This window comes from Platalea leucorodia, assembly GCF_965183815.1.
Source record: "Platalea leucorodia genome assembly, chromosome: 7".
In the NCBI taxonomy this organism is placed as follows: Eukaryota; Metazoa; Chordata; class Aves; order Pelecaniformes; family Threskiornithidae; genus Platalea; species Platalea leucorodia.
Window position 1 is genome coordinate 17,872,862 of NC_138829.1, and position 9,178 is coordinate 17,882,039.

Consider the following 9,178-nt stretch of genomic DNA (forward strand, 5'->3'; position numbering starts at 1 on the left):
CTTGTGTCACAGCTAGATGTCCTACACATACCAAGGAGCCATTTCAGGGCTCTGAATTCCCCTAAAGAGATCAGACGTGCACTGTGTCACATACGCCCATTGGTAGCTCAGGGTCCAGACCTTTAGTGATACCAAACACTGAAGGGATCAGACATTCAGAAAATTAAGAGCCATCTCTAGAGAAAATACAAACTATTCCAATAGCCTGTCAGGTTATTGCTCATCTCTTCCTCCTTCTGACCTTTTATTGCTAAGACCTTCCTTTCCCAATTTTCCCCTTTGTTTAAATTTAAAAACGTCTCTTTGCTTCTTAACAAGGAGAAATATTTCATCCCAGAAATGTTTATGGGTCACTGACAATGATGCACAGTTTATGTTTTGCCCATTAAGGAGTTCCCAGCCAAACTTCATCTCTTTCCTGTCTATTGCTTCAATTAATCTTCTATTTGGCATTTGCCTGCCTATTAACACTAACAAAATATTGTTACGAAAGCATACCAAGTTGCCCTTCTTAGACTATAATCAGTCTTTCTGGCATGAAGTACAGCCAGGTTCAATCTGGACTTTAAGTTCACTTCTAAATTTCAAAACATGATGCAATCTGTAAAAGTTCAATAAATTAAACTCTCTTTCTGCTCCACCTGCTATGTGAGCTAATCTAATTTTTCATTTAATTTTGATATGCCCTCAAATCCAGGTATCACATCAAGAAAAAGTTGCATCTGAAATGTTTGTTGAGTTGGGTAATTTCCCCTCTATGAATACTGGAATCTGCTAAGAACTGTCAAATAAACTTTTAGTTTGGCTTTATTTGTTTTGGTTATAGATCCGTGTGGAGTTTCCTCCACTGGTCCACCGAGACCTCAGATCTCCATATCTTGGGCCCTTCAAATTCCTTTTGAACCTGCTCATCATCTTTTGTGCACAGATCTTGACACAGAGACACTGGGGGTGTACAAGTTCCTTTTACACTTGTAAGAAGGCTTCACAAATATTTTCATTAACCTGCTCTGAGGGAGGTCAGTCTTACCTCCCTCGCAGTATGATGAAGGAACCAAGACACAGCTGCTTTGTCTAAGACTGGTCCCACTCCAGGACCAAGAGGATGGAAGCCAGACCTCTCTTCTCCATGTCCAGTCCCAGGGCATTCCTGTGCAGGCTCATTTGGTTGCTGATGATTACTCAAGTCAATGTAATCATTGTATCTCACTTAATGAATACGACAGATTAAACAAAGTTTTTTTTCCTATATGTATGTTACCTAGCAGGTCTATACAAGTCCCAGATTTAGTTTGTCTCACAAAAACATAAAGCAGTGGTTTCAGTGCTTCAGGGACAATTTAAACCTGTGTATGCTGGAATTGAATGCAGTATCAAAGTATGTACATTTGAAAATATGACTCTCCATGATGGCAAAGGAGATCAGATAATTTGAGAACAAATTTAATTACGTAAATATTATTTCTGTTATTCCAAATATTTTGTTCCTAAGCATTAATTTAGAGGGGATTTTAGCTTGGCTAATCCAATAAAGAGCAATGACTTGGAATAAAAACAGCAACAATTACTCGAAGTGCTCTGCTTTCTCTTGTAGTAAGCAGCCTAGCCCACCATAAGCTTTTAAGCGTTCAGCTACATCCTTTCCATCTCACCCACTGCTGATGTTTCCCAAGTGAACAACCTCCAAGGACAGCAGTGTTTCAGCAAACATTCATTCTCTCCTGCCACAGGATACCCTACAGCTGCCTTATCCAGCGAACCTAATCAACCTTCTGGGGAGAGCTGAATTATTACCAAGGTAAGACTGATTGAAATTAGTGATTCCCTCCACTTAATCCTAGTGTGAGAAAACGAGACTTTGCACATATAAATACCAAGTTATCTCAAGCAAGTATGGAGCAACAACGACCTGAAATACCTGCATTGTTCTGTCAGTACTGCATGAACTACTGGAATATTTGGTAAACCAGTTGAATGCTGTTTCCAAGTTTGTTTCAGATTGTCATCCTGGGTATAGCTTTGTATATGAATGAGTCATAACAATGACAACTTATTAGATTTCTTAGGGAAGATCTCAAGGCTCTAGTCCCAACCATCCGCATCTCATAGGAAGAAGTCTTAAATAAGCCTTTGCAGATCTGGCCAAGAACCTTTTTGTATATCTCTGTGACCACAGGTGATGCTGAAAGAAGAGCCTCCAGGGACAGAGGCATCACAGATTCCCAGCCTTGGACGTGGCACCCTGGATCAGGGATAGAATAGAATAGAACAGAACAGAACATTTCACTTGGAAGGGACCTACAATGAGGTCCAACTGCCTGACCACTTCAGGGCTGATCACAAGTTACAGCATATGTTTGCCATGACAAAAGGAGAAGTACTGTGGAAGCCAAGGAAGACTGCCAGACTTCAGAACAAGTCTGACACCACCATATCAGTCAGAGAAGGAAACTGCCCAGCCTCTCCAAAACGAACAACTCAGATCCATGGGAGAGATGGGACTCCACCAAAAGTACCACTTTTAGCCTAAAACTGTTCTGCTGGAGCAGTACTACTACTGGCCACAGGTGCCTTGATATATAGGTGCCCACTATCAATAAAGCTGACTTCCCTTCCCACATGGGATGAACAACCCGCTCTAAATGAGCCCACACCAGCACAGCTAGGACATGGCTCACTGTTGCAGACAGACAAGCCTGCAGATGTCCACAGGATGGGACATCGTGGTCCCAGCCAGCGTCCTGATAGCTACAGAGATGCTGCTGTTTACAAGAGCCAAGTCCTCTGAAAATACTGCATATGTTCAGCAGGTGATTTTTTTTTTTTTTTTAAATCATAAAGACCTTGCTTGTTTTCAGACTAGATATAAGGAAGACATTTTTTATAATGAGGGTAGTGAAACACTGGAATGCGTTGCCCGGAGAGGTGGTAGATGCCCCATCCTTGGAAACATTCAAGGCCAGGCTGGATGGGGCTCTGAGCAACCCGATCTGGTTGTAGATGTCCCTGCCAACTGCAGGGGGGATGGACTAGATGACCTTTAAAGGTCCCTTCCATCCCAAAGCTTTCTATGATTCTTTTTCACCACGGGTTCATTCTCAGAGAATACTCCTCCTTATGGTTTCTAGTCCCCATAGAGTAGATGGTGAAATTCTGCTCCTGAGATGGTTTCCTGAACCATGAAACCAGTGGAGGACCATATTCCCATCACCCTATTTGCTCCAAGCAGTGCCTTAGATCGCAAGAGACTGTAATGAAGTCATCAGGCCTACTGGAGGAGAAAAGAGCTATTTAAAGTAGATCTAGCACCAGAACTGGACTGAAGTGGAATTTTCCATTTTATACATATGAAAGATTAGGCTGTGACTGCACCGTGCTGCTGCAGAATCAGCCATGGATCCAATTATGACTCTTCTCCCTTCAGCCTTGTAAAGCTCCCTTTCTGAATTCACAGTCAGCAATAAAGCCATCAATGTTTATCTAAAATGCTTGTAATGCTTCCCTCTCCCTTGTGTTCCTTGTCAGTTTGTCCTTAGATTGCAAGAAAATATATTGTTTATCCACCCTGGAAGCACTTCCCCGACGTCTAGGGAAGACCTTCACACATAGCAGGTGCTGCTTTTAATGAGTGAGGCTTTTAACTTTCAGAACTATGGTGTCACTACCAGCAGTGCTATTTGCTGCATGCTGTGCTTTAAGGGTAAAAAACAAAAAATCCACAACAACAAACACCACTAACAAGAGTGTCAGCTCAGCACACAGCCTCTCCCTTTCCTGGGCTCTTGCAGAGCATAAGCCCTCTGAAGGTTACTTCGCTGCCAGTTTCAAATATTGACCTTGATGTCTTGTCCCTTGCAATATTTTTTAAAATCCATCATCTGCAAACTAAGTTTAAGTCAGAAAACCTAATTAGTAACAGAGACAATGAATAACAAGCTTAAAGGGAGGGAGGAGAGAACCTCTTGCAGGTGGCCAGCTCTTAGCTGAATAATTCTCTGTGCAATGGTCATGCTTCAAAAATTTAATTCTCTGTAATTTCATTTAGGATGAGGAAAACAAAACAAAATGAGCAAAGTGATATAGGATTTCATTTATATTCTGACAGGTACATTCATCTAAAGTTTACTTATAATAGCTGCAGTTACTGTACCTTTCTTCCAAAGCATTTAATGGTGTGAAACAAGTGGCAATAAAAAAAAAAAAAAAAAAAATACAGGACCTACTTGGCATTGCTATTTGCTATTTTTATACCAAAAAAAGAAGTCTCCCTACTGTCAGGCTGATTGTATTAATCTGAGATTCCTACAGTCCTTCAGACTTGATTGCTTTTTGATTCTTGCTTAGTAGAAGTGGCGATAAAGAAGCTGAAATCATAATTCCTATTTAGAAGGCAAAGGGGAGGCCACTTCAGTTCTGTGGTGAGTGGCACATTTTATTGCTTTAATTAAAAAGTTGTTCTGAGAAGCTTAACTGTTTCTGCAGTATTCGGAGCACAAAGAGGATGGTATTTACAGAGCCACTTTGGGGATCACCCTTGCAATTTTTCTGAGTTATATTGATGTCGTCGCTTAAGCATGCTAAGGCAGAGAAGCAGTCATTGAATTTGAAATATTCTTTTTATCTTGAAAAAAATAAATCAGTCCTCTCAATGATGGAAATATATTTTACTTTATGTAGTTCTTAAAGTGCTACCCATCTCTATTAAGGCTCCTAAGGGGAGATTTTCAGCAACAGAACACCCTCTAAAAACAAAAAAGACTTAAGTATCAAGCAGTAATTGAGGGCTTTTAGCCCAGAACTGCAATGATTTTCAAGTGTCTGCTCCCTTTGAGATGAATGCCCAGAAACCTCTAAGGGTCAAGGTTTTTATTCCCTGAGAGTGAGCCTAAAGTGAGCATCACCATACAACCATGAGCTACCATTCTTTTCTGGAGAGAGCAGCGGCTGACGGATTCATTAGTGTATTACGCAATCCTCCAAGCTAGGCAGACTCCCTTGAGACTCAGTTTTTACTTCTAAAAAATCAATACACTTCATTGGTACTTTCAACTTTTCATATGACAATAGCATTGAGAATTAATATTTTACTGAGATTGATAACAGCGGGCTAAGGTGGGCATGTAAGCTCTGGGTCTGCTTTAGAATCACAGGAGAGCTCAGGTAAGATGCTGTTGGCTTAGAGATATTAAATTAAATCACATCTAGTTTTTAGTTGATAATGCCAGGACCCTTCATGTTGTTTGTGACTATAAGATCAGCTGTTCCTTTTGCACTGGAATCATGACAAAGCCCCTGCTAGCTTTAGATCTAACCTCAACCCCGACTACACGGATGTATTTGAGGTGCCTGCTATGTTTCCCTCTCCTCTAGGTATCAGCAGAAATATCTCTCTCTCATGTCAAACAACAAAATCAGCTGCAAGGGTTAACATGGGATGTAAATGTCCCATTATCCAAGGTTCCATTCCTAAGCTCTGAAACTATCCACTACCGGAAAACCGAGTTGCAAGTTAAACTTTTTCTCACCAAATCTTTCGCTACAGGTCAGAGTTATCCAAACCCACAGTTTTCACCTGCTGAGACGCTGAACAGGAAAGGAAAAAGCTCAGTCCCACCCAGTTCTTCCAGTGGGATCCTTAAGTCCATCTCCTTAAACAAAAAGGTGGGGGGAAAGTCAGAATCTGTCCTTCTGTCTGCAGATGGCACCTGAGAAGAGAGTACAGCTGAAGTGAGTTCATTTACTCAAAGATAATTACCTAATGAGGGAGGTAATTGCTTTGTAAAAGTTATGCCCTTTGGGCCGGCAAAAATCAACATGCAGCATATGCAGGCCTTCCTTGAACAAAGCAGCTGATGCCTTCCAAAGGAGGACTCCAAATGTGGAAGCCTGCTGCGTCCTTTCTCCTGAACAGGGGCCCAGCCAGTAACTTCAAGAGAGACCCAGATCCCCCTGTTCTGTCAGGCACGTTCGCTCCCCAGTGCCCAGCAACGCCTCCAGCTCTCCCTTCTACCTTTGCAGGGATACTGGTGGTAACTAACACAAAAGGAGCAGAACAATAACCCACTGAGGCTACTTCTCCTGTATGTGGATGGGTGAGTCAGATGAGTAATTGGACAACGTAGATCAGTTAAGCCTAATTCAGTTAATAGAATTAATTTGCAAATTAGTACACATTAGGTGAATCAGCTGCAATTAATTTTTGACAGAAATGTTAAAAAATATTAAAGTAGCTACAATGAAACATAGATAAATATTGCTGTTGAAAAGGTTCCCAAGGCGGCAGTCACAATGTGGAAGTTTTTGCCTGCAAAGGCTGAGGATGCATAGATTTAAGTTTCATAAAACCCTTGGAGTGGGAAGCATATTTTCTTCCTTACCTCTATGGCTTTCATCACCCTGACAACTCTCAATGGATCTTAAATAACCATTAGAGATGGGCTGAGAAAGTTATGATTGGGATCCAGGCATAGATGTTGTCTGGTGCAAGGAGAAGGAAAGAAATGGTTTTAAATGTGAAAGCTAGCTTAAGAATATCAGTTGGTAAAATGATCTGTCTGGCCCTCTCACACTCTTCCTAGGAAAGCCTGGAAACATGTCTGGGCTACTGCTATTAAATGACACACACTTAGAGCAGATGAGCATCTGATATTTGAACCAGCTCGGTGTCTTCAGAGTGGCGATCACTGGGAGGGAAACACCAGTAGTATTTTAGATGTTATTGGAAGGCTGAAAAATGCTTTGGTCAGGTACAGATAACAGGATCTCCTCAGCAAAAGTAGAGCTGCAGCTACTGGAGCACTAAGATGGTTTAGGAAGATGCTGAGCTCTGAGGTATGTGTGATCAGAGCAAATTGAAGAGGCAAGATGAACACAGGAGAACAAATGTGCCGCCACCCCCCCAGGACAAAGAAGAAAACCTCCATTGTTGGCTTGATTGTGCAATGATGGCCAAACCTGGTGTTGAATAAATGTATCCGTAGGAAGAAGATCAAATCATGGCTGCATCAGTTTAGCAGTTTAATCTGACACCTCCCTGGAATCAGCTAGCACCAGAAATGCATGTTGCTGCGGTGCTCACAGGATCAATCCTTGTTCCTTCTGAGCTATAAATATGGTGTTTGATCCTTAACGGGTATAAATGGTGCCTCTCTGTAGATTTCGGTACATGTCTGGCAGCGTGTACTTGCTTTGGATCTCACTAATCAACACTGTGTACGCAGGATTTCCTCAGTAGTGCAAAATGGGTAACAGTTTTAATGAATTATTTATTTCTTTTAATAATGGTCCTTTATATTCTGTTTTACTGACACTTTCCTGCATGGCAAGGATTCACAGGTTTAGAAAAGCTTTTGTAAAGAACTTCACTGCAATCAATCTGACTTCACATGAAAGCCATGGAGCTGCCAGAAAAGCTAACCTGCCTAAAGCAAGGATTACCTATAAAATTTTTATTCTGTGTGTAAAACTTCACAGGCATGCTATTGTACCTTTCTGAAAGGACTTAAAATAGTAAAACAGCCATAACAGTTATTTTGCCCAGCTGCTGAATTATACATGGAGAAAATTGACCTAGCATTACGTTGTGTCTATCAAATTTAGAGCCTCCCAGCTCACAGTCATGGCTTGTCAGGTGCGATGGGGAGCTGGTTAAACGCCATGTCAGAGTAGGTTACCCGGGGCAGTGCAGGGAAGGCTGCTCGCCAGTCAGCTGGCAGCCCTGCGGTGTCTATCAAATCCAGCAAAATACTGGAAAGTAATTCATGATGTGGACTTCCAGCGATTGAGCCGTGGGTTCTGCTTTTCCATGTCAATGCTTCGTAACTATGAATGAGAAACCAGCCACCCTTCCCAAGCACCGCCAGCTCTTCACAACCTCCTGCTCCTTGCACACAAGATAGATAGGATACACAGAGCACACACAGCAATAGCCGAAGCCCCCCCGCTCCCAGCTGCAGGATTTAGGCACCACAGCCGCTCACCAGGCTGGCCAGGCCTCATCCTCACCTCGCCTTCTGTTACCTGACCCAAGGCATTTCCAGTGGTGGCCCCTGACTGCCCAGCAGCAAGCACTGGGGCGGGGGGTGATGCCAAGGCTGGGTTCAGGTTCTCTGCCTGATCCCTTTGCAGCTGGGGAAGCATCAGGGCACCTTCCCCTCCAGTTGCTGTTCTCAATGCCGTCCCTTGATGCTCAGCCTCCAGCTGAAATTGTGCTCAGCAGGGAAAGGCAGAAGGGAATGGAGTAATTCAGAGTTATAAATCAACAGACAAATGCAGAGCCCTTCCTTTCAAATTTGCATCAAGCCAAACAAACGGCGTGTCAGCTTTAAGCCAACTGTAACGCTGTTGCCTCCACCTGATCTTAGGCAGACTGCTAAGATGAAGACCCACATCCTTGACTAAATGGCCCTCATGCAATCAAGATTCAGATGTGACTGAAAGAGTATAGACTTTGGCCCTGCTGAAGAGTCACATCAAGACGCAACGAGAAAAACCATAGGTGAGCTCTCCCGGAGCAGTGTGCAGCTGGGAGAGCAGCACAGGAGCCTTTGCTGCAGAGCTCTTTTCCAGAACACGCCAGCAAAGACTAAACAGCCCTGGGCTCTGGTAATCATCCAGCACGAAAGGCGGCCATGCAGGCCAGAGTTCAGAGAGATCTTCGGGCCCAGAACGTTCGTCAGTCCTAGAGCGCGTTGAGTCCTGTCATAGCATGAAAAACAGAGCCAGAAAACTGTCTGTGTGTGTGTTTGTAGGGCCTTTGACCCTGCCGCGGCTCTAATGAGATGTCACAGAAATATTACATATAAGGTAAGGCACGTGTGTAGATAGTAACTGACGTGCTGCAAAAGCCTCTTCTTTGTGTGGTCCTGCACGTAGCTCAGACAGCGGCTTTCTGCGTCGGCAGCAGGACAGCACTCGGAGGTGCCCAGCGTAGATGTTAACCTCGCCTTCAGGACACCGAGGTACGTAATTCAGCGGCACGACGCACCACAGCCGGTGTGGGGTTTTAACCGTCGCTACACCCAAAGTGCCCCATGTTATTGAAAATGTCACAGTTCAGCACACGGTAAATTGATTCTTTTACTAGGTCAGGCCTGGTAACCGGCATTGATTTAAGCAGCTTATCGCAACAGATGACTGAACGCTGTTCCTAAACAGCAGCTCTGTATGATCAGACAGA